The sequence below is a fragment of the Cibotium barometz genome, chromosome 10 (genome assembly GCF_041138505.1).
Source record: "Cibotium barometz isolate CiBa-2024 chromosome 10, ASM4113850v1, whole genome shotgun sequence".
In the NCBI taxonomy this organism is placed as follows: domain Eukaryota; kingdom Viridiplantae; phylum Streptophyta; class Polypodiopsida; order Cyatheales; family Cibotiaceae; genus Cibotium; species Cibotium barometz.
In genome coordinates this window covers 59,431,765-59,451,001 of record NC_141055.1, presented here as the reverse complement: position 1 = coordinate 59,451,001, position 19,237 = coordinate 59,431,765, and positions in this window count along the sequence as shown.

Here is a 19,237-nt window from a genome sequence, read left to right as displayed (position 1 = left end):
AGATGAAAAACCTTGAAAGACCAGGTTTTGTGGAAACAGGGGATGACACTGCTCATCCAATTGCCCATGTTGGAGATGTGCCATTGTCTATGAAGGATGGCAAAGTGAAGTACCTTACAGATGTACTTCAAGTTTCGAACATAACAAAGAATCTAGTTTCAGTTGGCCAGTTGATTGAGCAGGGTTTGCAGGTTTGGTTTAACCCTGATGGTTGTTATGTTGAAGACTTTAAAGACAAGTGCAGGTTGGTTGCAAAAGGCAACAGAGTGGGCAGAATGTTTACATTGAATGTAAACATGCCTAAAGTGAGAGTGCTGCGATGTTTGCAAATGGTTCAGGAATTGTTGCAGACACAGACATTTGGCATAAAAGAATTGGACATGTGAAAGAGAATGAAGTCTATGCAGACTAAAGGAATTGTGATAGGGCTGCCAAAGTTTAAAGTTGAAGGTATGCAAAAAATATGTGAAGCATGTCAATTTGGAAAGCAAACAAAGCATGTATTTCCACGTGACAGAAATGTGAGCAGAAATGCACTAGATGTTGTGCATTCAGATGTATGGGGTCATACGAAGACCATGTCTATGGGAGGCTACAGGTATTATGTGACATTTATTGATGACCACACAAGGAAAGTGTGGGTATACTTCATGACGAAGAAAAGTGAGGTGCTCACTCATTTTCAGAATTTCAGAGTTATGGTTGAAAAGCAAACAGGGAAACATGTAAAGTGCCTAAGGTCAGATGGAGGGGGAGAGTACTTCTCCAATGCGTTCTCTGAATTTTTGAAGAAGATTAATTCAGAGACAATTTACATGATGCAGATACACTCCGCAGCAAAATGGAGTTGCTGAGCAGAAAAACAGGCACATTGCTAAGATTCTGCGAGCATTGATGGGAGAGAGAAGAATATGCCTGTTGAACTACAGATAGAATACCTAATAGTTACCTAATAGTTGCTTAGTCGGATATATGTATCTTTGCTCAGTCGGATTGTTGCTCAGTCGGAATTCTACTCAGTCGGATTGTTGATCAGTCGGAGTTTGTTATGATCTGGTTAGTCGGATATCATCTGTTAGTGTCTTGTGACATTCTAGTTACAACCGTCTAAAACTGTCTGAAGTCGTCTATTTATAGGGGCTTTGTAGTCGTCTTTTACAAGAGAAGAAGGAGAAAGCAATGTATGATTCATCTTGATCAATCAAACATGGTATTTCAGTTCTGTTCTGTTATTCTCTATCTTGTTTAGCAAATCTCTGCTCAATTCGTGTTCTCTATGCTCTGTTTGTGTTTAGCCTGATGTGGGAATTGAAGTTAGTGTTACCTAATGGGGGTGTCTTTGCTGTGTCAGAAGTAGTTAGTTGTGTTGTGTTTGAGAACCCTAAACACATTGGCGATCCTGCTGGTCCCGTTCTGTTACGAGAAGGGAAATGAATGTCAGAGGGGGACAGAAGAGTAGGAAGGGTTTACTATACCAGGGCTCAAGCCCGAATTGGTAACCCTGACCCGTTTCATTATGATGACGAGGGTGAAGATGATCAGGAACACCAAATCCCTGAAGAAATTGTTGTAGGCCAAGGGGGGGAAAGTTCAGTTGCACCAAAGAGGAGGCTAGTGGGGGGACTTCTAGGCGCCCTAATCCTGACAGGAAGGTCTGCAGGAGTTAGAAGGAGTCTTCAGTTCAACCCATTAAGGGGGGCTACCAGGCAAAGACCTAGGAAACCACCTCAGCCAAATCCGATGGCTCAACAACTACCCAACCCTAGGGTGAAAGCAGCTAAATTCAGTGGAGGATCTAAGGAGGATGCTGATTGTCATGTAGCTCAGTTTGAGACAAAATGGGAAGCAAATGGGTATACTGTGTTGTACAATGATGCAGTTAAATTGCAGCAATTTGCAGCAACTCTAGAAGGGAAGGCCATGAGTTGGTTTAGCCAATATGGGATACCACACTTCCCAACATATGATGATCTTAGAACAGCCTTTTTACAGAGATTCAGGAGGGAAAAGACTCCAACAGACATTTTAAGAAAACTCCGAGACATCAGACAGAAGAAGATGCTTGTAGAGGACTATGCTCAAAAATTCAGAATTCTGGTTGAAAGGTTACAGGGAAATGAGAGACCCACCAATGAGATGCTGGCAGGTTATTTTCTGAAAGGATTGAGAAGTGGGCTGAAAAATGCAGTGGCTAGCATTGATATTGCAGGTGGAATTAATGATTTGGTAATTGCAGCAGCTAGAGTAGAGAAAAGACTTGGAAGCGGCAAGGGCAAACACACCAGAAAGAATGATTCGGATTCAGATGACCAGCCAGAGTCAGCATCAGATTCTGAGGAGGAGGATTCAGAAGCAGGATCCGACAGTGAGGAAGAAGAGGTGAAGCCAAAGAAAAAGCACAAGACCAAAGCAAAGCAATCCAAAGAGGAGGATTTGGTAAGTAAATTGAGAAAGATAGGTTATTCTGTTGCAGCACCAAAAGAAAAGAAGTTCTGTGAAATTTGTGACAAGGATGGGCATACGACAGCTTTATGTTGGTATAATCCCAAGAACAGGGGTCAGACTACACCTTATGCAGGTAGAGGCAGGGGTGAGGTTGCAGCAAACCAGGCTGCTCCAACTAGGGGCAGAGGAGTATTTCAGAGAGCAAGATCTGATAGACCACCATGGAGGGAACAGGAAAACAATGAAGGAAGACAGGCAAGAGTCATGCCTTGTGTTTATTGTTCAGCACCAGATCATTGGATAGGGCCAGGATGTGCCTTATGGGTGAAACATAGAGAAGAAAGAGGTGTCCCAGTGATTAGGTACAATCAGAATAACCAGCAGGGGCAGCAGCAACAACAGAATCAACCAGCAGCTCAAGCAAATGTAATCATGATTCAATTAGAAGATGAACAGGTACAGGTAACGCAAGGTCCAAACATACAGGAGCAGCAAAACAAAGAGCATACTGAGGATATTGAGGATATTGAGGTATTGGCTGTTACCAGGTCTAAACAGAAAGAACCAATTGATTGGAAGGAACAAAAAGGCATCAGGGACCAGGTACAAAGAAGAATTTTGAAGCATCAGGACAAGCAAGAAGAATCGGAGTTGGAGGATGAAGAAGAGTTAGTTCTGCATCAGTCAGAAAGCCATGTGAAGATGAAGGATGAAAGGGACAAAGATTGGTTTGAGGTACTCATAAATTCTCCCTTGCCATTGTCATTAGATCAGTTGTTAGCTTTGGTTCCAGCATTTAAGGAAAGATTGCTTAAAAGACTTCAGGATCAGCAGTCAGGAGATAATCCGACTTTGGTTCCAGCAGTTAATAGCATTGATCCAGCAGATGTTGACTTTGTGGTTCCTGTCATTAAGGTTGAGTACCAGGGCAGGGTGTTTGATGAAGTTCTTTTGGATGGAGGATCAGGGGTTAACATTCTCCCTGAAATTGTATACAAAGAAATGGGTGCAGCAAGTTTAGCCCCAGCACCATTTCAGGTGAAAATGGCAGATCAAACCAGGGTGCAACCATTGGGAATTTTGAAGCAGCAGGAAATTGAAGTTGCAGGTATGGGATTCTTGGTAAATTTTGTGGTAATCAGAATGTCAGAATCACTATCACCTTATGAAATGTTACTGGGTAGGCCTTGGTTTAGAATGGCTAAAGTTAAACAGGATTGGGGATTGAATGTGGTGGTTCTGACCAAGGGGAAAAAGAAGATTACTGTAACCATGCAGGGTAAGAGAAATATGTCTCTTAAAGAAAAGCCATTGTTTGCACAGACAATTAATCTTGCTGAAGAAATAGAAGATGATGAGGAGGAACAGTTTTTAATGGCTAATCCAACAGTAGTGCCACTATTTGATGTTGATGTAGAAAGAATCTTGCAGCTTGTGGAATATCAGAATCAGGAAGAGTCTGAGTTCTTGCCAGGTCAAGAGATTGAAGGGACAGTGTTCAGACAGTTGCTGGAACAGCAAACAGAGATTGCTACCAAGGAACAAATGGAACAAGAGCAAAAGGAGGCAGGAGAGATGGCTGTAAGGATTTATGACAAGAAGTATGGCACGTCCAGTCGGGTTAAAGAAGATGATCTTAAGGAACTGAATTTGGGTACAGATGCAGAACCAAGGATGGTGAAAGTAAGTGTGCAGGTGGAAGGACAATTTTTGGAGGATCTTTTGCAATTGTTACAGGACTATATAGATGTCTTTGCTTGGGAGTATTCTCAGGTGAAGGGTATAGATCCTGCATTACATCAGCATCGGATTAATTTAAGAACAGATGCAGTTCCAGTGGTGCAGCAAAGGTATAGGATGAATCCGAATTTTGCATTGCAGGTGAAGGAAGAAATAGATAAGTTGTTGGCAGTCGGGTTCATTAAACCTGTGAGCCAGGTGACATGGTTATCTCCAATAATTGTGGTGCCTAAGAAAAATGGGAAGCTGAGAGTATGTGTTGATTACAGGAAACTCAATGCAGCAACCATAACAGATCCTTTTCCAATGCCATTTTGTGATGCAGTGTTAGATGCTGTAGCAGGTCATGAAATGTATAGCTTTTTGGATGGTTTTTCAGGTTACAATCAGATTAGTGTTGCTGAGGAGGATCAGCATAAAACTGCTTTCATCACTGAGTTTGGTGCATATGATTTTACTGTCATGAGTTTTGGTTTGAAAAATGGACCACCATCCTTCAATTATGTGGCACATAAGGTTTTTGAGCCACACTTACAAGACTTCATGAGAGTATTTGTTGATGATTTCTCTGTTTTTGGTAAGAAGGACTTACATCTGATGCATCTAAAGTTGTGTTTGGAGAGGTGTAGGCAGTTCAGACTGGCCTTGAACCCTTACAAGAGTGTGATTGCTGTGAAGAGTGGGATTTTGTTGGGTCATGTGATCTCACAGGAAGGCATGGCAATTGATGTGAAGAAGGTTGAGGCTATTCAAACAGCAAAGTCTCCTACTAATGTGAAGGAAGTAATGAGGTTTGTGGGTCAGATCAAATGGCATGCCAGGTACCTCAGATATTTAGCCAATATTTGTGCACCATTGACACATTTAACTAAGAAGGATGTGCCTTTTGTGTGGGATGAGCCTCAAGAGAAGGCATTTCAATTGTTGAAGAAGATGGTAGCTGTTGCACCAGTTTTGCAGCCACCTGATTGGACTCTACCTTTCCATATTTTTGTTGATGCCTCAGATGTAGCAGTAGGTGCAATTCTGATGCAGGAGAGGGTGACAGGATGGTACAGGCCAGTATTTTATGCCAGTCGGATATTATCATCTGCAGAAAGGAATTATGCTGTGACTGAAAGAGAAGCTTTGGGTATGGTATATTCCTTGAATAAGTTCAGGCATTATTTGTTGGGGAACAGGGTAATATTTCATGTGGATCACCAAGCCCTGCTGTATCTGATTAAGAAGCCATTGTTGACAGGAAGATTAGCCAGGTGGATGCTTTTGTTACAGGAGTTTGACTTTGTGATTGTCCATACTCCCGGAAAAGAGCATGCTATTGCTGATTACTTTAGCAGGTTGGAAACTGGAGAAGCACCAAGTGGGGTGGATGATGATCTACCAGATGCCCCATTGTTTGAAGTTCAGGCTGCTGAGTCGGATTCCTGGTATGATCAGTTTTTGACATTTTTAACTGAGGGATTTATGCCAGTAAAATTTACTCCAGATCAGAGAAGGAAGTTTGCTTTGAAGAGTAGACCATTCTTAGTGATTGCTGGAGCATTGTACAAAAAGGGAATTGACCAGGTGATAAGAAGATGTGTACCTGAGTATGAGCAGAAGGCAGTAATTCAGGAAGCACATTCAGGAACAGCAGGAGGACATTTCTCAGGGGATATTACAGGAAAGAAAATATTGCAGGCTGGTTTGTGGTGGCCTACAGTTTTGAAAAATGCCCATGAATATGCCAAGAGATGTGTGATTTGTCAAAAGCTTGGACAGCCAGATAATTCAGATAGAATATCAGATCATCCTATTTTGCCTTTGGAACCATTTCAGAAGTGGGGAATTGATTTTGTGGGACCTGTCAAACCAACAACTCAAAGAGGTAACAGGTATATCCTTGTTGCTACTGATTATTGTACAAAATGGGCTGAGGCTGTAGCTCTGAAGGATAACAAGGCTGCAAGTGTTGCAAAGTTCTTGTATCACAATATCATGACCAGGTTTGGGTGTCCTGTAGAACTAGTAAGTGATAGGGGAACTCACTTTCTGAATGATGTAATTTCTGAACTAACAAGAACTCATATGATTATGCACAAAAAGTCTACAGCTTATCATCCCCAGGCGAATGGACAAGCTGAGAGTACCAACAAGACATTGGTAAGGATCCTAAAGAAGATTGTGCAGGATAACCAGAAAGATTGGGACTTGAAGCTGGACTCTGCTTTGTGGTCTCATAGAACAGCTTTTAAAGTTACAACAGGGATGACACCATTCAGGTTGGTATATGGATTAGAAGCAGTTGTGCCTATGGAATTTGTGGTACCAAGTTTAAGAGTAACTGCTGAGAAAATGTCTCCAAGTTTGTCAGTGAAGTACAGGAGCAGGTATTTGATGCAGTTGGAAGAGGACAGATTAGTCAGTTCTTACATCACTGAGGTGATTCAAAGAAGAAGACAGGCTTGGGTGAGTATGAATGTCAAATTTAAGGTGTTTCAGGTTGGTGATTGGGTGATGGTGTACAATTCCAGGTTGGGACCTCATCCTGGTAAGCTAACACTGAGATACAAAGGGCCTTATCAAATTGTTGAAGATCTGGGACAAGGAACCTTTATTGTGGCTGATGTTTTTGGAACTAGGGTTGAGAAACCAATTAATGGGTTCAGGTTGAAAAAGTTTCAAGGAAAACCACCACATTTGGATTGGGTAAGTTCAGCATTGATACAGGTGGAACAGGTGAAAATGGATCCAGAAGAAAGTCCGACAATACAGGGATATGGATCTGCATCGGATTCGGACTCAGTCGGATTTTGCTGGGTCGGATCTCAGAGAGTCGGAGTTTTTGGAAATTTTAACAATTTTGCATGGTACCTTGATTTGAGCGGTGAGTGGACACTTAAGGAGAGTATCATTTCGAGGCAGCCAGAGTTTGATCGCACTTTTCGCGCGTACAAGCGTGTGCGAGGTCCTTTCTCTCAAGTGTCCATGCAAGACCACTCGCGCATTTTCTCTACGTTTTCCTTGCACTCGCCTTTCACTATGCCGAAAGCTAAGAGCTCTGCAGGCATGCAACCACCAGCGGAGGACGAGCAGCGGGATGCTCTGAAGAAGAGGCTTCGTAGGAAGGGAGCACCGATGAGAGTTGATGTTAGCAGCTCTGAGGAAGAGGAGCGTGCGGCTGAGGAAGAAGACGAGGTTCCTACACCGTTGTCTACTGGCAAACTTACACAGTCGCTGATGGATCCCTACACCGATTTCAAAGTAGAGCTAGACAAGACAGCACCCGGGAATGCAACATGGTTGAAGCAAGTCGGTTTGCAGGAGTTTGCAGGCTTGCCATGGGATGACTGGAGGAATAACTTCTATGCTAAAAGCCAGGTGGAGATACTCAGAAAAACAAAAGGCACAATTTCTTCAAAGGTGAGTCTTACTGTGGAAATGGTTGCAGAAGTATTTAAATTACCCTATGTTTCGGATGCTGTGATCCCAAAATGTCTTGATGAAGCCTTGAAGAAGGAGTTTGGTCCCAGAGAAGGGGGTAGACAGTATTATATGTTAAGGAATGTCAACTATGCTAGGAGGGAATAGCTCAAATGGTATCTTGAAAGAATGTGCTCTATTATAAAATTTGATTACATGTCAAAGGAAAATTATGCACCATTGTCTTGGGCAGAGAAAGGAGAGGAAGTTAGCTGGGCACATTGGTTATTTGACAAGATTCATGGAGAAATATTTGGGTCGGACAAGAGAAAGACACAATCAAATAGCAGGTTGAGTGCTTATTTAGCTGCAATGTTTCAGTATGCACAGAAAGTGGAAGTGGGAGAGATTATGTTGCCAGATAAAGAAAAATACAGCAAAGTAGAGAAAGAGCAGCAGTCTGAGAAGGTTGTAGAGCAGGGGTTGGAATGTGATGAGTTGGAGCCTGACAAGAAGGAGTTGTATCAGAGCATGCTTACAGTTGGGTACAGTCCGACAGAGGCCTTCAAGGTGATATATGGAGCTCAGAAAAAACCGTATGTTGAGGGTGTTGAAGTGCAGACTTTGATTGATGCATCAAGTTCACAAACACCCAAGATGCTGGGGAAGAGTTTTACACTGTCCAAGAAGAGGAAACTTGAATTGGGGGGAAGCAAGTTAGTTGCCAAACTTGAATTTGGAGAACAGGTAGTGAATCAACCAGGGTTTGTGGTGAAGGATGTGAGTACTGCTCAGCAGTATCTCAAGGCACTTCAGTATTTCATAGAGAGTCAGCAGGAGAAGATTGAGCAGCAGCATCTTGTGAATGAGATAGTAACTTCAGAGGATTACCAGGATAAAAGTGCACAGATGAAGCAGCTTGAGGAGGAATTGAAGCAGACAAAGGTGACGCATATTGCTGAAAAGGCTCAGTTATTGGAACAACATGCATTGGAGATAGCTAAGGTTAAGATGTCTTTAGGAATCTTCAAGGAATGGACAGCAAAAATGGATGATAGGGTTACATCCGAGTTGGACAAATTGGCTAAAGATAATGCAGCAATGAAGGTTGATAATGAAATGATGCAATTGAGACTTCAGCCTTTACAGGTGCTGGAAAAACAGATGTTGATGAATGAAGAGTTGGATGTAAATGGAGTGCTGATGGCACAAGGGGATGTACAGATTCTGAAGCAACAAATGCATAGCACTATGCAGGATTCTTGGGGAATGATCAAGGAGAGGATGTCTACAATGATAAATTATCCCTATGATGTTATGAAAACAGGGTTTGTAACTCAGCATGAGGCAAGATTGGTAGAAGAGGTTGGACAGTTGAAGAAAGAACGTGAGTACTGGATTCAGCAGGTACAGGAACTGAAAGAGATGCAGAGTGTGAAGATTCAGACTGATAGGACTGTGGAGGAAATGTTTCAGGACCTAGAAGTTCAGGTGGAAGTACCTATTATAAATTTGAGTGTGCAAACAGTAAGTCAGAGTGAGCAGCCAGTGGAGACTTCAGTGGAAGATAAATCAGCAGAGATGACTGAAGTTTTGAAGGAGGTTCCAGTTGTTGAAGGGATGCAGGCTGAGCAGCAAAGTGATGTAGTACCTGACATTTGAAGAAGCAGCATCAAATTTTGTCATGTGGCCGGTCTTTTCTGATCAAGGGATTGTGAATTCAAGTCCGATTTCCTTGAAATCAACCACCGGGCTGTGCCATGTGTTGAACTACAGATAGAATACCTAATAGTTACCTAATAGTTGCTTAGTCGGATATATGTATCTTTGCTCAGTCGGATTGTTGCTCAGTCGGAATTCTACTCAGTCGGATTGTTGATCAGTCGGAGTTTGTTATGATCTGGTTAGTCGGATATCATCTGTTAGTGTCTTGTGACATTCTAGTTACAACCGTCTAAAACTGTCTGAAGTCGTCTATTTATAGGGGCTTTGTAGTCGTCTTTTACAAGAGAAGAAGGAGAAAGCAATGTATGATTCATCTTGATCAATCAAACATGGTATTTCAGTTCTGTTCTGTTATTCTCTATCTTGTTTAGCAAATCTCTGCTCAATTCGTGTTCTCTATGCTCTGTTTGTGTTTAGCCTGATGTGGGAATTGAGGTTAGTGTTACCTAATGGGGGTGTCTTTGCTGTGTCAGAAGTAGTTAGTTGTGTTGTGTTTGAGAACCCTAAACAATGCCGCATAGCTATTGGGCTGAGGCTGTTTCTACAGCAATTTACATCATGATGAACAGAACTCCAACTGTAGCCATACATGATGTAACTCCAGAGGAGAGGTTTATTGGTAAAAAACCTGATTTGTCTCATCTGAAAGTCTTTGGATGCATTGCATATGTGCATGTGCCAGATGAGCTGAGAACTAAGCTGGATCCAAAAGCTGAAAAATGTGTGTTTATTGGGTATTCCCTTGAGCAAAAGGGATACAGGTGTTATAACATTGCTACACGTGAGTTGAGGGTAAGCAGGGATGTTTTTTATGAGATGAGCAGCTGGTATGCTGTTGAAAAAGAAGCTGTTGGGGTTGATATGAGTGGAAATGTGGTTGCACAGAATGCAAGTGAGAAATCACAGTCTTTGAGTGGACCAGGAGAGTCCTCATCTAGTGGTTCAGTTGATAGACCATGGAATGGTAGGTTGCGTCATAATACCAGTCCTGCAAATGTGATCAGTATATCACATAAAGGCAAAGAGAAAGTGGTTGAGCCCCTTAGTATGCCTGACACTGCAGGGCATTCTCATGTTGATGGAGAGTCTAGTGGCTCAGAGATGAGCCTTAATGAGGATCTTGGGATACCAGCTATATGAGAACACCTGGTGTAAAGAAGGCTATGGAAGCCATGAATGCAAAGCTGCGAAGATCTAGGAGAGTGAAGAATCCTTTGCAGAGGTTTACCTATGATGGTTATGTGACACATTACTATGCATACATGGCAAAAGTTGTATAGGTTGTAGAGCCCACATGCATTGATGAGGCTGTTGGAAATGTGTGTTGGGAGAAAGCTATGGATGAGGAGATGGATGCACTATATGGAAATGAGACTTGGGATTTAGTGCAATTGCTTGAAGGCAAGAAAGCCATTGGATGCAAGTGGGTGTACAAAATGCTTCATGCAAGCATGAAAAACTGGGTTCGTGGCCAACTATATACTGCTAATGTTGTCACAGAAAATGACAACTTGTCTATCCACTGATAGACCCAAATCTGCAAGTAGCTTTCTCAACCAAGCTACCTCACATGCTGCCATAGCAGCACCTCTATACTCGGCCTCTGTACTGGATAGAGTAACCGTAGGCTGCTTCTTGCTGCTCCAAGTCACAGCAGCACTCCCCAAAGAAAACATGATCCCAGTTTCATAAAATAGTCCATAATGCAAAGTAGAGCTCACATACCTCAGTATGCGTCTCAATGCATCCAAATGTGGCTTCCGAGGAACCTACAAAAAATGACCCACCAACCCAACAGCATAGCTCAAATCTAGCCTAGTGATCATCATGTAGATCAAGCTTCCTACTATGTGCCTATACATAGTACGATCCTCCAAAATCTCTCTTGAATCTGCACTCAACTTGCCATTCTGATCCAATGGCACTGAGATAGGCTTACAGCCTGTCATACCATACTTGGACAACATGTCCAAGCCATACTGTCTCTGCAAAATCCAATACCATGTGGTGACCTAATCACCTCAATGCCCAAGAAATATCTGAGCTCCCCCAGATCCTTCATCTCAAACTTCTGTTTAAGCAAGATCTTTACATCAAAGATCTCCGCATCATGGTCCCCCGTAATGATCAGGTCATCTACATAGATGACAACAAGCACAACCCCTCTATCATTGTCTCACATACAGCGAGAAATCTGCATTGGCTACATGAAAGCCAATAGTGACAAGATATTCAAAAATCTTGTCAGACCATGCTCTTGGTGCTTGTTTTAAGCCATACAAGGCTTTCTTCAACCTGCAAACATGCTCGGGGTGACTCACACCCTCATAACCAAGTGGTTGCAACATATACACCCTCATAACCAGGTGTTTGCAACATATACACCTCTTCTTGCAAATCCCCATGCAAGAATGCATTCTTTACATCCATTTGATGTAAAGACCATTGCTTTGACGCAGCCACTGCTATCACAACTCTCACTGTTGCTATCTTGGCAACTGGGTTGAAAGTTTCCTCATAATCAATGCCATATGTTTGTGCATATCCCTTGGCTACCAATCTAGCCTTGTACCTGCTTACGGCCGCCCACTGTGTGGTCCACACGTACAACTATGTGGACACCCATGCTGCCCCAGACCAGATAAGGTACATGCGTACCACTCCTTTCCCTGATAACTGACACCGTACCTTTTCCCTAGACCCATGCAGGCCACTGATCCATAGCCTTTGATGGTACACCATCCTTTCGTCCTTGCTTTGCGCAGTGCCCGTACCCATACCCCACATCTATATAAACCCTGGGTGTGCTCCACAGGCAACACGCATTTCTGCGCAGCGTATGCCTACAGAGCAGCCCTCACCCCTTCTCCCCTTTAGCAAAACGTTTTTGTCTTATGGACATCTCACAACCCCCCCTCCCCCCAATTTGCGTAGACTTTATTAAGAGGTTTTTGCCTTAAGAAAGGGTTCATGCGCTATCGTCTTTGCTCATACGGTGAGCAAACGATCTTAGAATTGAGATCCGACTGAAGCGTTTCGAATGCCGCAGCAAGCCCTACAAGTCGACGTCCAAGATAGCCCCATCCCAGAAACGTCAGAATATTGCCTCAAGAGGAGCGCGCAACAACGAGATTAGGGAAGATGCTCCCGATGCGGCTCCAACCCTCCCTTTTCAAGCTCCTCAAGGAAATGGTGGCCAGGTTAGCTTGGTTATATTTTAAAGAAGAGTTTTTTTTATATTAGTGCTAATAAATGTGTATCTTTTCCTTTTAAAAATAATGACATAAAATTGTATGAAGTTACGAATTGTGTGATGCTGTATTCAATAAATTGCATTGAAATTGTTATCTTTAAAGAGTGCAAGTTTTTCCTGGCTTCAACGTTAACTCCGTTCCGTGCTTGTGTAGCCGGGCAGCGTCGTTAGCAAAGCCCGGGAATGGCCCAAGGTATCCCTCATACCATTGGGAGAATAAGGTTCGCCGATTGAGGCGAGAGGTTATGATGCTGCCTAGTCCTGAGGGCCCAGGCTAGTGCGGTAAATAAGCCCACCCTAGTGTGCAGACATCCCTCTGAGGGACGGGAGGATCGAGCGATGGAGCCTGAGAGGGTGACAGGCCGGCTTGAGTCCTCGCCAGCGGCCGACGATGAGGTGTATGGTCTCGTAGGATTTTGCCCAGCATGTAGAAGCTGGAAGGCCGAATTCTAGATCATCGGCAGAATAAAGGAAAAGAATAAGAGAGCCGGTTTGGCTTGTATGGAATTGATTCATGTATAAAATTTATATATATATATCTTGTCTTTGGTATGATTGTATTGTGTAAAAAAGGCTGTTTTAACAAACCTTGTGAAAAGGGCCTTAATTAAGGAACATGTTTATTTATGTCAACAGTGTGGTAGGATTAATTAGAAAACAAATTGACGCGTGAGTAGGGTGGAAAGTGGGAGGATGGAATGCCCCGATGGCACCATCCTACGGATGGGTGGACCCGATTAGTCGGGTAACTTTCCAACAGATTAAGTGAAAGCCCTATGCTAGATAATTAGGTTCTTGGGCAACTCTATTCTAGAAGACTAGGTCAGCGGCTGTGCCTTGCATGGATGAGGCATTGCCTCTAGAAATCAAGTCTAGTAGTTGCCCAATTTATGATAAATTACCATATGGGTGATTTGACTTTTAGAAGATCATGCTTCCCCTGCGGGATAGGACTAGGTCTTACCTATGAATCGTATCCTTGAATCTCTACATGGTCAAGGTGTCGAGATAAATAGGAAATTTTCCCCAAGTTAAGACTTAGTGGAGTATCTTAAGTGTTTCTCCTATTTTAGAAGGGGGGAACCTTACAATTGGTATCAAAGCTGATCTTAGGAATTGTCATTTAAGGACTGTTTTTGCAATGAATGTTTTACCTAACATAATGCTAATTAATAAAAACATCGTACTAAAACAAACAAGTTGAATTGATGTTTGAATGATTGTAGGAAGAGAAAGATGCCTACTTGAAGTTTCTAGTTTTCCACTGCATTTTCGAGACTGCTAGTCACTCCTCAAATTTCGAGTTCCGTGACACCATGGTGCAGATACTAGAGAAGATGTCCCTCCCTCATTTCTCTCGTATTGAAAGAGGATGGGGTAGAGATTTTTGGAGTCGTGGGCCGAGATATTTCTTCATCCGAGTAGATCGAATTGGGAACCTTACCACCACCGACCTAAAGCGGATTCGTTGGATTGAAAAGTTGAAGATGATCTGTTTATTTTGGTTCGTCTCAGTACCCCCAGGACCGACACCTCTGTGACTATAGATGGGATTCGCATACCTCAGGATCGCTGGGTGTATGACCAAGTGATGCATATCTAACCTGTTGATAGAGTAGCTGTGTTGGGACCTACCCCAATCCAGAGTCTACCACCCTTACCATCAGATTTTAGAGTCTTAGAAACTACAGCGGAACCCCCATATTTCACCTATGTGGACCGCTCTACCCTTATGTCATAGTCAAGCTTAGGAATTTCCCTTGATGGCAAATAAGACTAATTATATTAGTCTCAGATCTTTGTAATAAAACTCGTCCTTGTAAATATTTGGAAATAAAATGATTTCAATGTTTTACTCTCCAAAAATAAGCGTTGTGCAAATATGAATCTTGTAATCTTAAAATTATTTTTACAATGATGGCCAAGACGATCACCCTCCACTTCCCAATGCGCTTTACACTAATACCCAGGAGAAGAAGCTCCTGCTCAAGTAAATGCAACCTCCCTCCTTTAAAGGAGAAGGTTCAAAGGTTGAGAAGGTTGAGAAGGATGCTGAAGTCTGGATTGAGGCAATGGATGATTATTTCTCTGCCGCCGTCGGTACTAGAGTAGCAAATCAGTCTATGCTTGCATGGTTTTGCCTCATCGGAGATGTTAAACTCTGGTAGAAACAGTGGTGCCATGACAAGGAAGTCACCGAGCATTCTCAAACGTGGGAAGACATCAAGCAGGCAGTGAAGGAAAGATATCTTCCCCCATCCCATGAATCCATAAAGATGAATGAGTTTTTTAGTCTTAGGCAGTGCAGCTTAACTCTTGAGGACTACTATTCCAAATTTATCACTCTTCGGAAGTATGCCCCAGCTATGACTACTTCCCAGCAAGTGGCTCGTTTCTACCAAGGATTAAATGAACCCTTAGACTCCCGCCTTGAAGCAATGAGACCAAGCACATTACAGGATGCTCTCATACGAGCAAAGCCCCTTGTGAAAGAAATGAAGACTGACAAACCTAAGCATTAAAAGAGATCTTACCCTGAGGCAAATCCTAAAGATCAACCCTACAAGAAACCCCAATAGAATTTTTCCTACTACAACAGAGGGCGACAAGGCAACGCTGGTCTTCAATGGATGAGTCCATGGCTTTTTATATGGATCTGTTGGTTGATCTTGCTGATCTTCAACGGAGAGTCCATCTTAATAAGTGATTATATTGCCGAGTATTATGGGCTAGGAACTATTGAAAAGGCCCCTGACAGGTGGTGAGCGTTCTGGTTGCCAATGATGCCATAGATACTCTGATGAAAGAATGATGGGAAGTTAAGAATCAACCAGATAATTTGGAAGATTGTGATCAGTGATACTATGGTTCATTAAAGGATTGTTTTAAAACTGGTTGAATCTGTGAAAAAGGCAATTTCATATTGGGTGTGTAAGTGGTGTGACTAGTTTTATTTTTGCATGAACATCCGGCTAGGGGGCCTAGGAACTCTTTTCCCTGGTACCCGGGACAAAAATCAAATTCTAAATTGGATCCCATCACTACAGTGGTTGGGCGGTTGGCTAATCCATGGGACTGGATGGGGTTAGGCTAGACTGATGGATCCGTAAATTGAGATTTAATTTCTATTACTACGATAGATGAAGTAAATCTCGGATAGTAATTGTTCTATGGATAGGAATCAACGGCTGTGCCTCTTAATGGGGAAAAAAGCGTTGATCCCAATGATCCAAGTGCAAGTTTCTTCCTTGATCTGACCAAGTACCGTTAGAGGTGCAGTCGGATCAGTTTGATCAGTAATGATCTTGACTACGTTAGAGTAAGAGTTATCCTTGTGGAATCGCCCGAGCTTTCCGGATAAGAGAAGTTTTTCCGGGTTCTGTTTTGGAAAAACCGACGGATTAGTCTCTTGTCCGGATATCCGTGGGCGAGGCCCGAGTGTGAGACCCTGACCCGCGCAAGATGTGTTACTTCCGCTGCTAGCACCCCGAATCCGTTGCGTGGTGGAAACAGGGATCTCACAGAGGGATGAGCTCAGAAGTGAGAACCGATGTTTTGGATGTTAGGGTTTTGGTCACCAGCTGAAAGACTACCCGACTCCCCTGCCATGTCAAGGAGGGAACAGGGAAGTCAAGGACCGAGAGTGCAGAGACCATCCCCTTTCTATCAGTCAAATCAGGGTCTATCTCGTCAAAATCAGGGCAATCCCAAGAGAACTCCAGCTCAGCCATCTGCCTCTGTCCAGAGTAGCCTCACGACTCCTTCCCCAGAACTGGGGCAACCAAAGAGAAAGAGTTCCGCCTTAGACTGCAGCAGCCAGAGTAGTCACAATAGCAGAAGTAGTGGAAGAGGAAAGAGGACAGATCTATGCAGCAATTGAAAACCAAGGGCCAAACCGTCAATTCTCTATCATCCATACTCCAGCTGAGTATCAGGGTAAGCCTTTTAAGCTTTTGATTGATTCAGGCAGTACTTATTCATTTATTTCCCCTGGATGCTTGTGTAAGATAGTCTTAGATCAGAAATCAGAGAAACCTATGCAAGTTGAATTGGCTAGTGGGAAGATTCTTTTCACTCACTTTGAGACAGATCATATTCAATTCAATCTAGATGGGAATTCAACTGACTATCAGTTCAGAGTTATACCTTTGGGAGTTTTCGATGGGGGGGATCCTTGGAATAGATTGGCTCCACAAAAATCAAGCTGACATTCACTGTCGTAATGGAACCATTTCCTTCCGTGACCTTCACGGAAATAAAGTTCAAGGAACCGAAATTTCATGATCCCCAAGTTTGCAATTAGTAAAGCTTCTAAGTTACTAAAAGGACTTAGAAAGAAGTAACTCATTTATGTTGTCAAATTGAATCCAGTAGACACAAAGTTAAAAGCTAAAGAACCTGAATGGTTAAGTGATTATGATGATTTATTCCCAGTAGAATTAATAGAGATGCCTCCAATTCGAGAAAGAGATCATGTGATAGAATTGACCCGTGGAGCTCAGCCAGTGGCCCTGCTCACGTACAAAATGCTAGTTCCTGAAGCCATCAAACTCAAGGAACAGCTTAGACAGCTGTTAGAACAAGGGTTTGTTAGAACAAGGGTTTGTAAGACCCAGTGTTTCACCTTGGGGTGCGCCAGTTCTCTTTCAGAAAAAGAAAGATGCAACACTAAGACTCTGTGTGGACTACAGAGGTCTCCAATGAGCTGACAGTTAAGAATAAGTATCCTATCCCCAGAATTGATGAGCTTCTGGACAGGCTAAGTGGAGCCCAGATCTTTACAAAGATAGATCTCAAATCAGGGTATTATCAGATCAGGATTAATGAGCAAGATATCTCGAAGACAGCCATCAATACTCGGTATGGGCATTATGAATTCATTGTCATGCCATTTGGATTGACAAATGCCCCAGCTACATTCAATCGCCTAATGCAGGACATTCTCAGAGAATACTTGGATGATTTTGTTCTTGTTTTCTTTGATGATATTTTGATTTACTCAAAGAATGTAGCTGACCATGAAGCTCATGTCAGAAAAGTTCTTGAGATTCTAAGGAAGCACCAACTCTTTGCAAAAAAGAGCAAATGCACTTTCTCTGCGGACCATGTTGAATACTTGGGCTTTCTGGTATCCAAAGATGGAATTTCTCCAGATTTCGCAAAAGTCCAAGCAGTCATAGATTGGCCTGAACCAAAAACAGTGAAAGAAGTCAGGGGATTCTTGGGATTGACTGGTTGGTATAGAATTTTTATACCAAAGTATGCTCTCATAGCTTTCCCCCCGACTAATCTTCTCAAGAAGAATATCCCGTTTCAATGGTCTGCCAGGTGCCAGAGTGCTTTTGATAAGCTCAAGATCGCCTTGGTAACCAATCTTGTTCTTAAGTTGCCAGATTTCTCTCTACCCTTTGAGGTAGTAGCTGATGTCAGTGGTTTTGCCCTGGGAGGTGCACTTATGTAGGAAGGTCATGCAGTGGCCTATGAATCCCAAAAACTCAGAATGCATGAGAGGAATTATGTTGTCCCCCACGACCTGGCACTACTTTCAGTAGTATATGCCCTGAAGTTGTGGAGACATTACCTACTGGGTCAAAGATTCACTTTGATGACAGATCATCAGAGCTTAAAGTGGATCTTCACTCAGAAGGATCTCAACATGCGCCAAAGAAGGTGGATGCAGACCCTGCAGGAATTTGATTTTGAAATCAAGTACCGTCCAGGCGAAGAAAATGTGGTAGCAGATGCCCTCAGTAGAAAAGTCTCCTTGCTTGCAATTACTGTAGTGTCAAATCCTTTGATTATTGAAGCAAGAGAGAAGATCATGCAGGATAGATTCTTTGGCCCTATTGCTACCCTACTTATGCAGGAAAGCAAAACTCCACAGGAGTTGAACCGAGTTCAAGGGTACAACCTGGATGATGGAATTATGTATTATAATTGGAGGCTATGCATTCCCAATGATGAGGGAACTAAGGGTCAAATTTTGAATGAAACCCATGACAGCCTTATTGCAGGACATCCAGGTTTCATCAAAACCTACATGTCTGTAAAGAAAAGCTTCTTTTGACCTGGTCTAAAAAAGGATGTGCTTAATCATGCACATCAATGTCTGACCTGTCAAAAAGTCAAGGCCGAGAGAGTAAAAATGCCTGGGAAGTTACATCCATTAGACATCCTCCAGATGAAGTGGGAATGTATCAGTATGGATTTTATTACTGGATTACCTTCAGTGCAATCAAGTTACAACTCCATCTTCGTGGTAGTTGATAGACTAACCAAAGTTGCCCATCTGGTTCCAGTAAAAGAAACCTACACTGCAGTGGATGTGGCCAGAGTGTTCCTCAAGGAAATCTTCAGATTGCATGGCCTACCCTGAAGAATAGTAGACCCTAAATTCACGTCAAGATTCTGGACTGCATTTTTCAAAGCAGTAGGAACTTTCTTGGATCTCAGCACAACTTACCACCCCGAGACCGACGGTCAAACAAAAAAGGTAAACCAAGTAATCGAAGATATACTTCGGTCATACTGTGGTAGGGAACCCAAGAAGTGGCTAAGTTATCTGCACCTAGTCGAGTTTGCCTACAATGCTTCTTATCACCGAAGTATTGGGATGAGCCCTTTCAAAGCTCTGTATGGACAAGATTGCTTAACTCCATTAACTTGGTC